We start from the raw sequence: 19380 nt of genomic DNA, 5'->3' as shown, positions 1-19380 counted from the left end.
CAATTTTGAATCATTAAAACAATATCCTGTTGAATTCTAGGTCTCCTGGTTGTGTCTGTTTGATCACAGTTTCCAAGGTTATTTTTCTGACAGCTAAACAATCTGCTTCCAAGTATTACTCCCAATAAGGTTAAAGGTGTAGTTTTTACCAATTCATCTTAATTAGGGGAAATTTTTATGACATTTTTGTAGCAACTGTACAAAACTCTCCAGGAGCATCACAAATGAATTACAAAAGATACTGATCTTAGTTTCACCGCAACATTCAGATCAAATGTTTAGTTATCCTTTTTCTCTTTTATTCTTACTGCCTGATTCCAGACACTTAAGTGAGAAGTTACCTCGAATTTTTTACTCTACTATATAATTGCTGTCTATTTAAGTTTTCCAGTGTAGGTTCTCAAAAGAATTGATTTCTTCACAATATCAGAAATAGAGTTAATTGAATGCTGCCATCAAACATAATATTGCAAAATGCAGATTAAGTACGTGTAACACTGGTTCAAGATGATACCACCATGCAAGTGTTAACAATCAACCCAAGAATTTTTCTCATCAGCCTATTAAGAGTGACAGGTTTTTGTCAATTTCCTGGTAGTCCAAACAATTTGGTAATCTACCAAGGCTAGTTTTACTGTGGGTGAGCACCAGTGACGGTATAAGTTAGATTGTGCTTCGTATTTACACATTCTGAAACTTTATGAGTCATCTTTGCATTAAAAGTTTGCACCTCATAAATTTATGCTTAAAAGTGCCATGTTCAACACCCACACACAATCCTAAGCAAGTAAGGCCATTCTCTTGCAACTGTCAGAGACACCCTCTGCTGACAGGTCATTTAGGCTCAAGTATGTAGGAAGATATTTAAGTAGTGCGCACGTAGGTGGAATCTTACCGGTAACTGGCTCAGCTGAGGATTTTATAGTTTTCTGAGACTCCATACCATCCTCAACTGTGAACTGTTAAACCAGACATCTGTGGTCTAGCCCCATACCCTGTTATTTAGTAGCCTTCCCAGAAGACAAAGTGATGTTTTTTTGGTGGCATGTTCTTATACTGTAAGCCCTCCGACATCTCATCATTTTAGTTACAATTCTAAAGAAGAGGTACAGCACACTTTCTACCCTTAAGTCTCTGACAGCATAATGTGAGGATGTTTTCCATCAGCAGTTAAAATGGACAGGGTCATCTTCCTTTCTGAATTCAGCCAGCCATTCTATCAGAACATGCTCGTACAATGATTGATGGAACTTCTGCATGCATCAGCTAATTCTCAAGTTGGAGCACATCTTTCTGATTGTTGTCAGTGAGAAGACAGCTTGACTGGTGAGATAGACCTATCACTGATAAAACCAGATACTTGATTCCAATTCCTAAGAGTTTTTAAAAACCATTCACTTGTGTTATATATAGATATAGATATCTATTTTATTCTCCTTTCCTGGACTGAGTGGAAAAATTCTGGAAGTAACACCTTTATTGAAAGCTTGCACACTATCATTACAGTTGTGACCTAATTAATCCCTTTCCACAAACCAGCACAGTTGCACTGATTTCCTCTTTTTATGAAAGGAAAACTACGTTGAGAGGTTTGGAAGCTCATTGATACCTTGAGAAGGAATTAATTTGCAGGTGACAATTGTTTCTGCTTTGGTTTCTGTCCTTAAGGAAAGAAAAGCTCTGTGCATTTAAAACCCCAAAGTTGCCTCCAGCTCCTTTATGTGGACCGATGTGAGGGCTCCGGTGAGACAAAGAAGGCTGAGGAAAGAAGCAGCAAGGAACTGACACCCTCAAATATAAAGATTGTTACTTTGTTTCTTTTTTTGTTTGTTTTTAAAGTTTTATTATGGAAAATTCTGAAACAAGTTAAAGCAGACAGCACCCAGGTTTACTGTTGTTGTTTAGGCGCTCAGTCATGTCTGACACTTTGCGACCCCATAGACTAGCCCACCAGGCTCCTCTGTCCATGGGATTCTCCAGGCAAGGATATTGGACTGGGTTGCCATTTCCTTCTCCGTACTTTGTTTCTTTCTCTTTTTTTTAATTTTTATTTTTACTTTATTTTACTTTACAATACTGTATTGGTTTTGCCATACATTGACATGAATCCATCACGGGTGTACATGCGTTCCCAAACATGAACCCCCCTCCCACCTCCCTCCCCATAACATCTCTCTGGGTCATTACCGTGCACCAGCCCCAAGCATGCTGTATCCTGCATCAGACATAGACTAGCGATTCGATTCTTACATGATGGTATACATGTTACAATGCCATTCTCCCAAATCATCCCACCCTCTCCCTCTCCCTCTGAGTCCAAAAGTCCATTACATACTTTGTTTCTTAAATGGACAGTCTTCAGAGAAATCATGTGTTTTGTTAAGTATTTTCTTAAAACTCCAGGGTTTTCTAAATAAGGCAAAAATTATCATGAACATGTTTTAGTCATGGCGTCTGAGAATAAGGTGACTATAAGAACAAATTAAGGTGTGGCTCCTGAACTTCAAACATTTATAATACTAAACAGATGACATTATTCAGAACAAACTCAAAGAATAAGAGAATTACAAACAGCTCACATCCAGACCCATCCTCTGCCTTCACTCCAGGGCTTCTGTACCAGGAATGGGTATGGGTGCCAGCCATCTTGGAGGCTGCTGGCGGGGGCGGGGTGGGGAGGCAGGCCATGAGCTCTGCCAGACACACTGAGTTTGACAGGCCCTCAGTTTTGTCTTCAGTTCAGTCGCTCAGTCGTGTCCGACTCTGCGACCCCATGAATCCCAGCACGCCAGGCCTTCCTGTCCATCACTAACTCCCGGAGTTCACTCAGACTCACGTCCATCGAGTCCGTGATGCCATCCAGCCATCTCATCCTCTGTCCTCCCCTTCTCCTCCTGCCCCCAATCCCTCCCAGCATCAGAGTCTTTTCCAATGAGTCAACTCTTCGCATGAGGTGGCCAAAGTACTGGAGTTTCAGCTTTAGCATCATTCCTTCCAAAGAAATCCCAGGGCGGATCTCCTTCAGAATGGACTGGTTGGATCTCCTTGCAGGCCAAGGGACTCTCAACAGTCTTCTCCAACACCACAGTTCAAAAGCATCAATTCTTCAGTGCTCAGCCTTCTTCACAGTCCAACTCACATCCAAACATGACTACTGGAAAAACCATAGCCTTGACTAGACGGACCTTAGTCGGCAAAGTAATGTCTTGGCTTTTGAATATGCTTTCTAGGTTGGTCATAAATTTTCCTCCAAGGGGTAAGTGTCTTTTAATTTCATGGCTGCAGTCACCATCTGCAGTGATTTTGGAGCCCCAAAAAATAAAGTCTGACACTGTTTCCACTGTTTCCCCGTCTATTTCCCATGAAGTGATGGGACCGGATGCCATGATCTTCGTTTTCTGAATGTTGAGCTTTAAGCCAACTTTTTCACTCTCCTCTTTCACTTTCATCAAGAGGCTTTTTAGTTCCTCTTCACTTTCTGCCATAAGGGTGGTGTTATCTGCATATCAGAGGTTATTGATATTTCTCCCGGCAATCTTGATTCCAGCTTGTGTTTCTTCCAGTCCAGTGTTTCTCATGATGTACTCTGCATTTAAGTTAAATAAGCAGGGTGACCATATACAGCCTTGACGTACTCCTTTTCCTATTTGGAACCAGTCTGTTGTTCCATGTCCAGTTCTAACTTTTGTTTCCTGACCTGCATACAGATTTCTCAAGAGGCAGGTTAGGTGGTCTGGTATTCCATCTCTTTCAGAATTTTCCACAGTTTATTGTGATCCACACAATCAAAGGCTTTGGCATAGTCAATAAAGCAGAAATAGATGTTTTTCTGGAACTCTCTTGCTTTTTCCATGATCCAGGGAATGTTGGCAATTTGATCCCTGGTTCCTCTGCCTTTTCTAAAACCAGCTTGAACATCAGGAAGTTCACAGTTCACGTATTGCTGAAGCCTGGCTTGGGGAATTTTGAGCATTACTTTACTAGCCTGTGAGATTGAGTGCAGGTGTGCAGTAGTTTGAGCATTCTTTGGCATTGCCTTTCTTTGGGATTGGAATGAAAACTGACCTTTTCCAGTCCTGTGGCCACTGCTGAGTTTTCCAAATTTGCTGGCATATTGAGTGCAGCACTTTCACAGCATCATCTTTCAGGATTTGAAATAGCTCAACTGGAATTCCATCACCTCCACTAGCTTTGTTCGTAGTGATGCTTTCTAAGGCCCACTTGACTTCACATTCCAGGATGTCTGGCTCTAGATGAGTGATCACACCATTATCCGGGTCGTGAAGATCCTTTTTGTACAATTCTGTGTATTCTTGCCACCTCTTCTTGATATCTTCTGCTTCGTTAGGTCCATACCATTTCTGTCCTTTATCGAGCCCATCTTTGCATGAAATGTTCCCTTGGTATCTCTAATTTTCTTAAAGAGATCTCTAGTCTTTCCCATTCTGTTGTTTTCTTCTATTTCTTTGCATTGATTGCTGAAGAAGGCTCTCTTATCTCTTCTTGCTATTCTTTGGAACTCTGCATTAAGATGCTTATATCTTTCCTTTTCTCCTTGGCTTTTCACTTCTCTTCTTTTCACAGCTATTTGTAAGGCTTCCCCAGACAGCCATTTTGCTTTTTTGCATTTCTTTTCCATGGGGATGATCTTGATTCCTGTCTCCTGTACAGTATCACGAACCTCATTCCATAGTTCATCAGGCACTCTATCTATCAGATCTAGGCCCTTAAATCTATTTCTCATTTCCACTGTATAATCATAAGGGATTTGATTTAGGTCATCCCTGAATGGTCTAGTGGTTTTCCATACTTTCTTCAATTTCAGTCTGAATTTGGTAATAAGAAGTTCATGATCTGAGCCACAGTCAGCTCCTGTTCTTATTTTTGTTGACTGAATAGAGCTTCTCCATCTTTGGCTGCAGAGAATATAATCAATCTGATTTCATTGTTGATCATCTGGTGATGTCTATGTGTAGAGGCTTCTCTTGTGTTGTTGGAAGAGGGTGTTTGCTATGACCAGTGCGTTCTCTTGGCAGAACTCTATTAGTCTTTGCCCTGCTTCATTCTGTATTCCAAGGCCAAATTTGCCTGTTACTCCAGGTGTTTCTTGACTTCCTACTTTTGCATTCCAGTCCCCTATAATGAAAAGGACATCTTTTTTGGGTGTTAGTACTAAAAGGTCTTGCAGGTCTTCATAGAACCGTTCAGCTTCAGCTTCTTCAGCGTTGCTGGTTGGGGCCTAGACTTGGATTACTGTGATATTGAATGGTTTGCCTTGGAGACGAACAGAGATCATTCGGTCGTTTTTCTTAGTGGAGCTATTTTGAGTGGAAACAAAGTCTCGGGATCAGGAAAGTCTGAAGCTCCGATCAAGACAGGGTTCATGTATCTGGGCGTTAAACCGGTGTCTCATAAATGGTGGTTGAAGCTATCAGAGGGAGAGAGCACGGAAATAGGAGAGACTTAGAGTCCTGGGAAATACACGGAGCAGGTGGGAAGAAACACGGAGAAGAGCTGCCAGATGTGGAAGAAAGGGCAGTTAGAGAAGCAGAGAGAGAATTAATTCATCCAGGAAGCTACAGAGGAGGTCAGCAGTCATGTCAAAGTAGGTGAGAGTCAAGTAGGACGAGAACAGGCTGTTGGATTTGATTGTTAAATAGGACTTTGTTAACCTTTTAAGAGAGTGGTACCCAACAGGGTAATTGGGGGGGAGGGGGAGAACTGATGCAACTGTTCAGTGCGATTCACCAAAGTAAAACAACACACTGATAAAAGTAATCGAGTATGAAAATTAGTAGTGACCTTGATTTATGGGATCTTTCGTTCAAACATAAGGTCTGAACAGACACCACATTTCTGCCTCATCACAGGCTAGACGGCTTTACTTGGGGCTGTTTGAAATCGCACTCACTGTGCAAGCCAGAAATCAGTGTACTCTAGATCACTTACGCTCAGCCCAACCCCTGTCACAGCCTGCATCTCAAAAGGCTGAAGTAGAGGGACTTCCCCGGTGGTTCAGTGATTAAGAATCGGCCCTGCACTTCGGGGGACGTGGATCTGATCTCTGGTCTGGGAACTATGATACCACGTGCTGTGGAGCAACTGAGCTCTGCACCTCAACTAGAGAGAGTCCCTGCACCACAGTGAGGAAGCAGTGAAGATCCCACATGCCACAGCTGAGACCCAATGCAGCTAAATGCTTCTTTTTTTTTTTTTAATTAAAAGAAGAAAGGTTGAGGTAGAGTCCCACAACACCTGATCGGGAACACCAAACTTCACAGCAGAAGAGTGTGTTTGGTGTTCCCTGGGCCCGTCTCCCTAGTCCGAGGCTCTCCTGCAACACCCTGCCTCTCCGCTAGGCGAGATTTTTAGTACTTCCCCAAACAAAACAGAGAACTCTGTGCTGTTAGTGGCCAGAGAAAATTCAGGAAACGTGAATTTGAGTTCTGACTCATCTAGCATTTATTTGCCACCAAGTCACTCATATCTCCACATCTATAGCTGCATTCCATCATCCAGAGAAGTACAGTTTGGTACTTCGACGCCGAGCGCTACAGATAAGGACTGAGGGTCAGAGAGTCTCTGTTATATATGGTTTTACCTTCAGGCAGCGAAACATTCAAACAAGTCGTTAAAGCCCTTTGACCTTTAGTTTCTCACTTGTAAGAAGCGGATCATGAGATGCTCTCCAGACCCCAGGGCTGCGGTGGAATTATTGCATATAGAGGACACAGGAGAGCGCTAAAATAGTCACAGACTTATATACAGTACAGACATTGCCTTCTGTGATTCCATGAGTGTCCTCAGGAATCCAGGAGACTATCCTGATGATGTTTTTAAGTTATTGCTAATATTTACTGAGGAAAAAATTATTAGGGTCTGCAAACTTTCTTTCCATTACAGAATATACTTCTTTGCTTATTTGTTGCAAGCCGATTAAAAAGGCCTTTATTCTAACTCCTGGGAGGGTCTGTCACGAAGCAAGGGAACACTGAGTAAGGTTAGGGATGCTGGACTCCAGTCCTGGACTTGGCTAATGTCTTACTGTGTGACTTGTCAGATCATTTGGGGAACACCTTTGCTGTACCCTGATTTCCTCTTCTGTGAAAAGAGAGTTGGGCTTCCGTGGGTTGTTAATTCTTTGTGCCACATATCCTTCTGATAATATGATTAAGTGTATTGCTCCTCTTCTCATAATGCACCCAGGCCTTAACCTTCGCATAAATTTCAGTGGACTCAAAGCTTAGACAAACCTAGACAGCATATTTAAAAGCAGAGATGTTACTTTGCCAACAAAGATCCATCTAGTCAAAGCTATGGTTTTTCCAGTGGTCACGTATGGATGTGAGAGCTGGACCATGAAAGAAAGCTGAGCACTGAAGAATTGATGCTTTTGAACTGTGGTGTTGGAGAAGACTCTTGAGTGTCCCTCGGACTGCAAGGAGATCCAACCAGTCTATCCTAAAGGAGATCAGTCCTGGGTGTTCTTTGGAAGGACTGATGCTGAAGCTGAAGCTCCAATACTTTGCCAACCTGATGCGAAGAGTTGACTCATTGGAAAAGACCCTGATGCTGGGAGGGATTGGGGGCAGGAGGAGAAGGGGACGACAGAGGATGAGATGTCTGGATAGCATCACCGACTCGATGGACGTGAGTTTGAGCAAACTCTGGGAGTTGGTGATGGACAGGGAGGCCTGGAGTGCTGCAGTCTATGGGGTGGCAAAGAGTCGGACACGACTGAGCGACTGAACAACAACACGGTCTAACCTAATACAGAATGGACTCCAGGTTAGGAATCCCTAACCTCGTTGGTCTCTTCTAGATTTAATTGTCTAGGAAAGCTCTGACCAAGATGTCAATGTCTATTTTGGGCAAAGATAGCATTCCATTTTCAGTTAGCTTTTTTATTCATTAGAGTTCAGCCTGGATCCTACAGATGGTAGGAGATTTCTGGCACAACCACTCCATAAGTAGTTGAAATTTGTGAAGAAAAGGATCTGAAGTCCTCAATATTATTTAAAATGGGAACTCCTGAATCTGTCATCCCATATCTTAAGCAAAGATCATTTTTGGCTCACACATCTAGGCCAGCAACTAAAATACAATGGCACTTTATATAACAAGTTCTTAAATCTGTTCATATTAAAAAGAAATTGAAGAAATTGAAGAACTTCTCTTTGCTTGAAAAGATACATGCAAAGGCAATAAACAAACTTGGATTATGTTCTTTTTTATATATTACCTGTTCTGAGAATCAGGTGAATGGGCGACAGACCACCTTCTCTATCAGTTATGTAACGACTACAGTAAGCTCTTGGTTGACTGCAGAACAGCCCATTCAAATCAGTGTAAGCACATAGGGAAGCTTTTTGAAGATTACAAGTATATCCCAAGGAATCCTGGACAGGATCAGTGCCGGCTCAGGAGGGACCGTGGCCAGGAAGCTGAGGGTTCAGAAGTGAATTTGTTTGTTTCCAGCCTCTCAGAGACGCTAAATGTTTCCTAGTTTCCCCTTCCCTCTGCACATCTACTTTATCTGTCCCACTATCAGTGTCTGCTTCAGAATACTCATGGCCAGCTAACCGCACCAAAGACTTTCCACCCAGACCCCTATCAAGATTGATGGAGTCTTGAATGCTCAAATTCCCCCCAGGGAGATTTGGTTGCTCCAGCTTAAGGGAGGCAGAGAAGGCAATGGCACCCCACTCCAGTACTCTTGCCTAGAAAATCCCTTGGATGGAGGAGCCTGGTGGGCTGCAGTCCATGGGGTCGCTAAGACTCGGACACGACTGATCAACTTCACTTTCGCTTTTCACTTTCATGCATTGGAGAAGGAAATGGCAACCCACTCCAGTGTTCTTGCCTGGAGAATCCCAGGGACGGGGGAGCCTGGTGGGCTGCCGTCTGTGGGGTCGCACAGAGTCGGACATGACTGAAGTGACTTAGCAGCTTAAGGGAGGAGAGTCATGAGAGCAAAATTTCCCTTAGGCGTCCCTAAAAAGAAGGTGTTAGGAAGAGTGAAAATGGTAGGTAAAGGAATTGGCTTTTATACCTAGCATATTTGGTATTCCTGTTTAGTTGCTAAGTTGTGTCCAACTCTTTCGAAACCCCATGGACTGTAGCCCACCAGGTTCCTCTGTCCATGGAGTTTCCCAGACAAGAATCCTGGAGCGGGTTGCCACTTCCTCCTACAGGGGATCTTCCTGATCCGGGAGTGGAATCCCTGTCTCCTGCACTGCAGGCCATTCTTTACCCCTGAGCCATCGGGAAAGCTTACCTAGCCTATGGCAGACCTCAGATCAAGGCGAAGGGGTCAACACCAGGAGCATTTGATAGCAACTGCGGATGGACCACTGTCACTTGCTCCCAAGGTCCAGTCTCCCTCACGTTCAGAGGGAGCCTTTATCTGGAGAAGACACCCATAGCCCACAGCTACCCGTTAACATCGAGGAGCTAGTCTGGTATGTCTGTATCTGTTTTCAGATGGCTACCAACACTTGAGGTTTTATGTTACAACCACATTCTGAAATCTTCATCAAGAAAATGTTAGAGTTGCAGAAATAATACAGACTCTCCTAACAAAAACTGTAGGACCATTTAACTACCTATTAATGTTTTTAAAAATTTTAAGGCAGAAAAATGTAGATTAACTTGGAAACTATAAAACTGTATTTGTTATCACTGTTCTGGTTGCTAAATATGTAAGCTCATATGAGCTAGCTTAAGGAAAATTAGAAGTTTATTTTAGAAATACAGTGATGTTTAAGAATATGAGGGTGAAAGGGTAGTTCTAACTGGGCAGGAACTGGGAAACTGATGAATATCAGGAGCCCACATACTCCTCTCCTCAGCTGTCCTCTCTGCTTCTCTTTGTAAGTACGCTTTCTTACCATCCCTGCCAATGGGCTTTTTCCTGTTGCCTCATTCACAAAGTGGAATATGACCTCCAAGAATAGTGAGTTTACCCACTTCGGAGGTGATTGAAATATGAATTTGTGTTTCTGTTTTGTACTTCTGCTCCTCCAGAGCCATCCACACTGCCTCAAAGAGAATTAAGAAAGTTCCAGACAGTATGCAAAGACAGTCCATGCTTGCTTGCTTTCCTCCCTCCCACCCCACAAAATAAGCTTGTTTTGGTCAGAAACAGTAGCTCTGGAAGCTGAAACTCTTTTTGGTAAGACTTCACATTTTAGAGTAGTTTAAGATTCTTCGGAAAATGGAGAGGAAGATGCAGAAGTTTCCTGTACATTCTGTCTTTCTCCCCCTTTCCCCAAGGAGTTTTTCTTCAGGCAGGTTTGGATGAGGAGGCTTTGCAACCAAATGAGGGCATTGACTGACAAGAGAACAGGCTCGTGGCTGCCAAGGGGGAGAGGGAATAGGAGGAAGGTGGATTGGGAGTTTGGTATTAGCAAGCTCTTAATATATAGAATGGGCTTCCCTGGTGGCTCAGAGGTTAAAGCATCTGCCCGCAATGCAGGAGACCTGGGTTCAATCCCTGGGTCAGGAAGATCCCCTGGAGAAGGAAATGGCAACCCACTCCAGTACTCTTGCCTGAAGAATCCCATGGACCTGAAGAATCCCATGGATGGAGGAGCCTGGTGGGCTACAGTCCACAGGGTCGCAAAGAGTCAGACACGACTGAGCAACTTCGCTTTCACTTTCACCTTCATATATAGAATAGTGGAGAGGGAAATGGCAACCCACTCCAGTATTGCCTGGAGAATCCCATGGACAGAGGAGCCTGGTGGGTTATAGTCCATAGGATCGCAGAGAGTCAGACACGACTGAGCGACTAACACATATATAGAATGGATAAACAGCAGGGTCCTAATGTACAGGGAATTCACTATCCTGTATTCAACATACTGAAATAATGGGAAAGAAAATACGGAAGAGTGTATTGAGCCTCTTGACGGTGAAGCACGGTTCATTCTGGTGCCGCAGGAGCCTAGAGGGCAGTAGGAACTTGGCCTTGGCGTCGTGGGCAGCGTAGAGATCTGGATCGAGCGGGCCTGGCACAGCAGCACGGGGTGAGCGCATCCGTGGTGGTCAGCCGCAGACTCCCAGTGTGGCGGTGGGGCCACCGTAAGAGTCAGCACAGCCAGGCGCCAAAGTGCCTCACCTGCAGGGTAATTTCTCGAATACCTGCCCACGGTAGACGATTGCCCTTGAGTATTTCACAGAAGTCTTGCAAAGAAGCCAGAGTCTTCATGAAGACATGCACAGAAGCCAAAGTTTTAATTTGAATGCAGTCGGTTTTGTTGGAAAAAAAAAAGGGGATTGTGAGAAATGAAAGAAAAGACCTTGAAGGAAGCAGGGTGTAGAACTTATATCCTAAAAATAATACAGTAGAAAGAAGCAGGAATAAGACCCTGAGTATAACTGTCTCTTACCCCCAGAAGAAGGGAGGCAGGTCAGTGAAGCCTGGGATGAGGGACCAGGACCTTCCAGGATCCACATAGATGAAGGCAGAGCTGGCCTAGAGAAGCTCTGAGTACCTTAGTCAGCAGGGCTGGGAACCACGTGGGAGATCCCAGCCAGGCCCGCAGATCGTGGGTAACCACTGGAGTGAGCCCACGCTTGTTCTTGTTTCAGGGACCACAAAGGTCTGGCCTCTGCTGCTTTGCCGCCTGTAGAGGTCCTTCTGCTGACAGCAGCTAGTACATCACATCCCCTTGGCGCAGAAGGGGCCTCCTGGATTCAAGAATTTAAGGATATCTATCTGATCTGCCCATGTGGACCAGCCATTTCAGTGGAGCAGGACATGTCTAAGTCTTTCCCCACAGAGGGTGGGCGTGACCCCAGAGGTGGGGAGGAACGAGATTGGACAGTGCTGGCCATGGAGAGCGCGACCGCTGCCTAGGATCACACACACTGCTGCCTTCTATCGCCAAGTTCAGTTCCAGATTCCCAGGGAAGGAGTTCTGACTGGCATAGCCTGGGTCAGTTGTCCACTCCAGTCCAACCCAGTGTGGAAAGGAGGGTAGAGATTCGTCCAGTTTAGGTCGGGGGGGGAGGGGGGTGGAGATTATAGCGGGATGTCATGAACTAGGCAAGTACTCAAAAGTGTTTTCATATGAAACGCTTTACACAGTTATAACTCATAGTATGAGACCATTAGACAATATGTCAGCACTCAGACTTATAAAATATAATCTGTTGTGAACTATTATGTAAGCTTGGACACAATATTTCTTTTACCCTCCCAGTTTTTTCACATAAACTCTAAAGATAATGTGTGTGTGTCTGCGTGCGTATGTGTGTGTGTGTGCACGCATGCTCAGTCACTTAGTCATGTCCAACTCTTTGGGACCCGTTGGACTGTAAGCCCGACAGGCTCCTCTGAACTTGGAATTTTCCAGGCAAGAATACCAGAGTAAGTTGCCATTTCCTACTCCAGGGTATCCTCCTGACCCAGGGATCAAACCCTAGTCTCCTGTGTCTCCTGCACTGCTGGCAGATTCTTTACCACACTGCCACCTGGGAAGCCCAAAGTGTGTTTGTTTTTGTATGTATAGACGGTATTGATTATTTTAGCACAGAAGTTGATTTTTCAGTTTTAGTTCTCCCAATGACTGGCCTGTCTACCAACATTTACAAATGTGTTAAGATGAAGAGAATCATGGAATATTAAATGGTGAATTTTAAGAAACCTTACAGACGTAAACATTAACACATCTGTAAATGTTGGTAGACAGGTGATCAGAGAGCTGGGACTGAAAAATCAACACTTGCGCTAAAATAATCAATACTGTCCATACATACAAGCACACCACACACCTCCTCCCCGCCTGCACAGCAGTGCCCCACCCACCCCCCCGCACTGCCCGCCCTCACCCCCAAATATATTCCTGTGCCGGAGGTTGCTTGCTTCCCTTCCTCAGAGTCCCTGCTCTGAAACTAAGAGGACACTTTGTAGGACTGATGGGCTGAGGTGCAGCGGCGGGAGGCTGCAGAGGGCGGAACGGAGTCTCTTCCGCACCCCTCGGGTCCTCTGTGTGGTGAGCGGCTGGAGGCTAGAGCTGAATGTGTTAGTCAAGAAGACTCTGAGGCTTCGGGTCCAGGCCAGCTGCTTCGGGAGCCCAGACGACCACAGTGGTGGGGAGCTTGGCTGTGGCGGCTCTGGCCGCTGTGGGAGCAGAGCCTGCACCCTGCACAAGGCCTCGGGAGCTCTCCCAGGCTGGCCACAGGAAGAACGCTCTCAGCAGCCCTGTGAGGAGAGGTGAAAGTAGGAGAAAGCAAGCCCGGGACCCATGTCAGACAGTACCGGTGCGATCTGGGGACGCGTTTGGGGCTCACTGCCTGAGAGCCAGTGTCTACACTGACTCAGACAGGGGCTGTCGGTCGCTAAGATCCGTAAAACCTTGTCTCCAGGTGTTAGAATTGTGCTTCCCTAAAAGTGTCACACGTTGAAGTCTTAACCACTCCCCCAACCCTGGTACTTCAGAGTGTAACCATATCTGGAGATGGGGTCTTGAAAGTGTGAGTGTTAGTCCCTCAGTCGGGGTCCCTTTGTGATCCCACGGACTGTAACCTGCCAGGTCTCCTCCGTCCATGGGATTCTCCAGGCCAGAATACTGGAGTGGGTGGCCGTTTCCTTTTCCAGTGATCTTCCCGACTCAGGGATCGAACCCAGGTCGCCTGCATTGCAGGCAGATTCTTTACCATCTGAGCCACCAGGAAAGCAGGGTCTTGAAAGAGGTAGTTGAATTAACATGAGGTCTTATAGGTGGGACTTCCTACGACTGCTGTCCTTCTAAGAAAAGGAAGTTTAGACCCAGACACAGTGCAGAGAGGAAACTGTGAAGATGCGGGAGCGGATGCCCATCTACAAGGCAAGGAGAGAGGTCTGCACCAGCCCCCCTCACAAGCCTCAGAGGAAACAAACGCTGCAGGTACTCTCCTGGGGGATGAACAGCCTCTAGAACTGTGAGTGAGTACATTTCTGTTTTAAGTCACTGAGTCTGCGGTACTTTGTTACCAGAAAACTAACATACCAGAATGTTGGTTTCCAAAGGAAATTTCTCAGTCTCTGAATTCTATGGATTTTCTAATATCACAGATTGAAAGACTCATGGAATGATAACTCTGGCTTTTTAGAGATGGGGAGAAGAGATTAGTATTATCCATGTAAAGCTAAGCACGTTGCTATAGAATAGAAAGAAAGCTACAGCTTCATTGACTGATGGCTTTGTAGGTAGCAAAATGGCCACATTTTAAAGTGATTTTGTAACAGAGTTCTCTGAAACAATCCAGTTGACTGTTTAATGATTGACTCCTATGTAATTTCCCACAACAGAAACTATTGGAAACTCAGAGCTGGTTTAAAAGGTAACTAGCTTGTTGGCCATCTTGGGACTCCAGTCAATAGGGATTCACGTGGACACACTGGACCTAATTGGGAATATCATGGTGGTTAATTAAGTAGCTCCTTGAATAATAGGTTAAATATAACTTGTCTTGCTCCTTTGGTGTTCTTGGGTAGAAATACCAAACAGCAATCTCTGGTGAGACTCTTGCAACACATAAATGCATGTTGCACCATGCAATTATAAATTGGATATGAACCATGAGATCAGCTGACGATCTCCTGAAGTCTCAGTCAGCTAAAACTGTGATGCCTAACACTGCAAGGCACGGTGCTGTTATGAGAACAAGTGGTTTGCTTTATTGTCTAAATTTTGAAACCTTCATAGGACTCCCAAGAAATGTGCTATTTCAAACTACTGCAGAAGAAAACTGAAGGGAGAGAGACCCAAAACAAACAAACAGCTACAGAAATGTGGACTGTTTTGGCCAAAACGTTTCAGGCTTGGTTTTGGCTACAGGAGTAAATCCCTAAATGAATGTTTCTTTCTCTTGTTTATGTAAACATTTTTTTGTACAGAATACATTTCATTTTCTGAGTATGATGTGGAAAAATCAAATAAAACAGTGTTGGATGTCTCCTGTGTCAGATAACGACTGAAGATTCTATAACTGAAAGCTGATTGAAACTGGAACACTGTGCTTTTATAAATAAAGCAGATTCCAGTGGGTTCAGCAAAATAAAATTTGAATGATGTTATTTAGCAGGAATGATTTTAAAACTATGAAATGTGAAAATGTTACATTCAGGTCATATAATCAATTCTTTTTAACATAAAAAAACCCCACAGCTTTTTGCTAATAAATAATAGTTTGTTTCCATTCCTACTAAACACCTATAGAACAATATTTAAAGAATATTAGCTTGAGTTTATGATATCTTCAGAGAAGGCAATAGCAATCCACTCCAGTACTCTTGCCTGGAAAATCCCATGGACGGAGGAGCCTGGTACACTGCAGTGCATGGGGTTGCAGAGAGTCAGACACGACTGAAGCAGCTTAGCAGCAGCATGATATCTTCATTGGACTCTGCTTATATTACCTTCCTATCTAGCTGGAAGAATTTTGTAATCAGGAAAGAGTTTCATTCTTTCTCTTTCTCTGCTCAAATTACCTGATACAATTATTTTTAGCTTATCAGCTTCCCTAAAATGAGTTATTTCCACCAAACTACACTCAGGGAGAACTTGAAGGGGAGATAATGGAAAGGCTAATTATTCTTACTCCTGATTGGTGCCAACACTTTCATCTTCACTTAGATTCAAAACTTGTCATCGCTGAAACATACCTTTCTCTGTTCTTCATATTTGGCCAAATACCAAGTCCTGTTGATTTTTCATTTGTATCTTCTCACACATACATTCATTTCTTTCTAGTCTGATTGCCATCCTATAGTTTAGTCCCTTATCATTTCATGCCATTTCAACCTCTACTTTTTTTCTGTCTTCCATCTCATTCTGTATATTGTTTCCAGAATAATTCCCCTCAACAGTACTTTCTTCATTCGTTGCCCTTCTAAAGAAAAGCAAGACACAGCACTACAAACAATTCCCATGGTTTTCTATTGCTAATAGCATAAAATCCAAATTCCCTAGGCAAGCGTTTGCAGGGGTGGAGGGGCCAGTGGGTACTATCAGGAGTTTCCTTGCTATCCAGGTATCAGTGCCCCTGGGTCACTAGAAAAAAAGCCAAGTCTGTTCTCTGGCTCAGAGGACCCTCCTACCTGGCACTTCACACCTGTCCTATGTCCCATCACCAGATTTCTCATTGCCCGGCTCGATCTGATTGATAGTGAATTTGGACACCTGCTTGGCTTTGGACTGAACTTTTTCCCAAAAGGTACCTCTCATATCTAGCTCCATACGGTGCAGCCAATGAGGCCCTCTGACAAATCCAACTCAGCTGGATAGGAAAACCCTGGCATTCACCAGCTGGGAAAGGGAGGTCAGATAGCCTTTAATGCTTTCTTAAGGATGGACTCCACATAGATTTTTTTGCCTTCTCTCTCTATGCAAATGATTTATTTCAGCAGAGTTCACCAAGAGTTCCCTAAATCTCCATTCATCCATTCTAAGCCCCCAACCAAGAGAAATCTTTCCTTATCAGAATCCCTATTACTCATCACCTGTTGGCTTTTAGGATGCCCTTAAACTCCGATACTTTGGCCACCTGATGCAAAGAGCCGACTCACTGGAAAAGACCCTGATGCTGGGAAAGATTGAAGGCAAGAGGAGAAGGGGGTGACAGAGGATGGGATGGTTGGATGGCATCACCAACTCGATGGACATGAGTTTGAGTAAACTCCAGGAGTTGGTGATGGACAGGGAGGCCTGGCGTGCTGCAGTCCGTGGGGTCGCAAAGAGTTGGACATGACTGAGCAAGTGAACTGAACTGCTGATATATCAATATAGTCACCTAAAAGTCCAGTGTGACCATCTCTGTGTCTCATGTTCTCTGTTTCTGGAGACAGTGGGTCTCCTTATCACTGCCGCTATTCAAGTATGACCACTCTCAGCAATCCACTTGGGGACAAAGTTCCTTCCAGCTCTGTCTTTGCCTGATCCCTTGGCCTGCCTGATCAAACAGATAGAGCCTCAATCCAAGCATGTGAAGTGTGTGGCTGTTGCTGTCCATGGTGCATCAGATCTCAGGGTAGGGGGGCAATGTGAAAGACGCACCGGCTGTGGCTGAATCCAAGGCATTCCTCTGTCCTATGCAAGCAAAGACTCTCCCCAGCATGGACTTCAAAGGAAAACTGTCTTCTGTCCATCCTTCTGTGTTTCCTTCCCTTCATCCTCCCCTCCACCATTAAAGGCCCCAGCCTCATCCTTTCTCTGGGGAAATTCTTTCCAATGAGGAAGAGAAGCTCTGTCCAGAGAAACCTTTTTGAATCTTGAAAATCTGACCCCATCAGGCTTTTTCTTTTGTGGTACTAATGTTGATTCAGTCAGCTTTGGAGGGAAGGGACAGGCCTACCCCTAAATGAGGGTGGAAGTAGCTGTTCTAATCCCAGGTCAGTCTCCTGACCATGAGAACTGCAATAAACTATAATAAATAAAAAGCTGACCTTTCCCACTGGTCAGCCAGAAAGTAATCACACCTCACCAATGCAAGCACTGTTTTTTGTCTGAGACAATATAGACTAAACTCACACTGAAGAAAGGATAATTATCTTGTTACTATGATTTTCTTATCCTTTTAAAATAAAAAAATGGAACCTGCTGTTTTTTTGTGCTGGGAAACAGTTGGCCTGAAGACATGAGCCAACATACCATCTGTCTAAGAGGGGTGTCTCAGCTTTGATCAGATTCTTTGGATTCCAAGTTTCCCCTTGATAGGATTGGGATAATGATGGGGATATTCTATTTATCCCCACCACTCGGTATTTATCCCACCACTCAGTATTGTGCTCACATAGCAATCCCACAACTTCTTCTTCACAACTTCTGTGTAGGGGATACATGTGGAATTTGTGGGACATGCACAGATAAATGGGACAATCTGAAGTCCAGGAGTGTAGAAATTGACAGGTGATACGTCAACAACTAGTCATGATATACAGCATGAAATAACTGCTTTGACAGGTTGGAGGGGTATTGATTTTAATTGAGGAGGGTTGATTTTGATCAGAAAATGTTTCCTGGGGGTGGTGTTATTTAATATCCTTCAATGTGAAGCAGGGTTTTGACAGGTGGACAAGGCATTAGAGTCAGAGGAAATTACATAAGCAAGGCCTAAAATGTTAGTGAATATGGTATTGCTGAGGGAGCAAACGGGTAAAGAAGCCAGCTAGGGACTCAGACTTAGCAACAAAAATGCACTTCCAGTTTTTGAGGAGATGATTATTCTCATTCAACTTTTATAACTCTGTGTCAGTGAGAAAGCTGGGTTGGAAAGGTACATATCAAATACTTGATAGGGAGGGCCAGCTTGACTTAGACATATCGTGTTTCCTTAAGGTCATCTGCAGTCAGAGGAAATTCACTCCTGCCATTTTTATGCCTTAGAGGGTCTTGTCTGTTGCTCGAGGCCTGTGTCTCCTCCGTCCATGGGATTTTCCAGGCAAGAGTGCTGGAGTGGGTTGCCATTTCCTTCTCCAGAGGATCTTCCTGACCCAGGGATCGAACCCGGGTCTCCCGCATTGTAGGCAGACGCTTTACCATCTGAACCACCAGGGAAGCCCGTAGCAATCCATAGAGTGAGTCAAAGCTCTTTCTTGTATCGTGTTACATGAGAAATACCCTTGGAAAGTGAACGTGAAAGTGAAGTCGTGTCCGACTCTTTGTGACCCATGGACTGTAGCCCACCAAGCTCCTCCATCCATGGGATTCTCCAGGCAAGAATACTGGAGTGGGTTGCCATTTCCTTCTCCAGGGGATCTTCCCGACCCAGGGATCGAACCCAGGTCTCCCACACTGCAGGCAGACGGCTTTAACCTCTGCACCACCAGGGAAGCCCTTAAATACAAGAATACAGTCTCTCAGAAAAACTCCTATAGAGACAAAGAACTTCAGATCCAAGTACTAACATCAAAGATTTCAAGGAAGGAAAGGACGCCAGGTTGAAAAAGAAGGGGGAGGAGGCGGGAGAGGGGGGCAAAAGGGGTGGCCTTACAGACCTAGGTCTCCTACCACCTACAGATACCCAGGCGTTACGGGACTTTTCCCTGGGCCTCCAGAGAAGGGAGAACTGGAACTCGGCCCTACCAGAAATCAGAACCAGAATTCAAGTTCTCTGCCAAGAGGAGATGATCAGTCTCCAATCCTCAGCTCAGGCTGAGGGCCCTTCGACCAGATTCCTGCGTCCAGGACCAGGGGACTAGAAAAACGGGGAAAGATAGGAAGGATTAAGGAGAGGAAAGAGAGGGAAGGGGAGAGAGGTCAATAAAGTCTCTTGTTCCTTACCGGGCGGGGCACTCTGGCCATTTGTCCGCGTCAGGAGGAGACCAGGGACAAAAGGGTCCCAGTTGCAGCCACTGGGTCTGGTCCATTGGCAGGAAAGCTGGCCCTTGAG

The sequence above is a fragment of the Capricornis sumatraensis genome, chromosome 3 (genome assembly GCF_032405125.1).
Source record: "Capricornis sumatraensis isolate serow.1 chromosome 3, serow.2, whole genome shotgun sequence".
Taxonomy (NCBI): Eukaryota; Metazoa; Chordata; class Mammalia; order Artiodactyla; family Bovidae; genus Capricornis; species Capricornis sumatraensis.
This window is presented reverse-complemented; position numbering follows the sequence as displayed.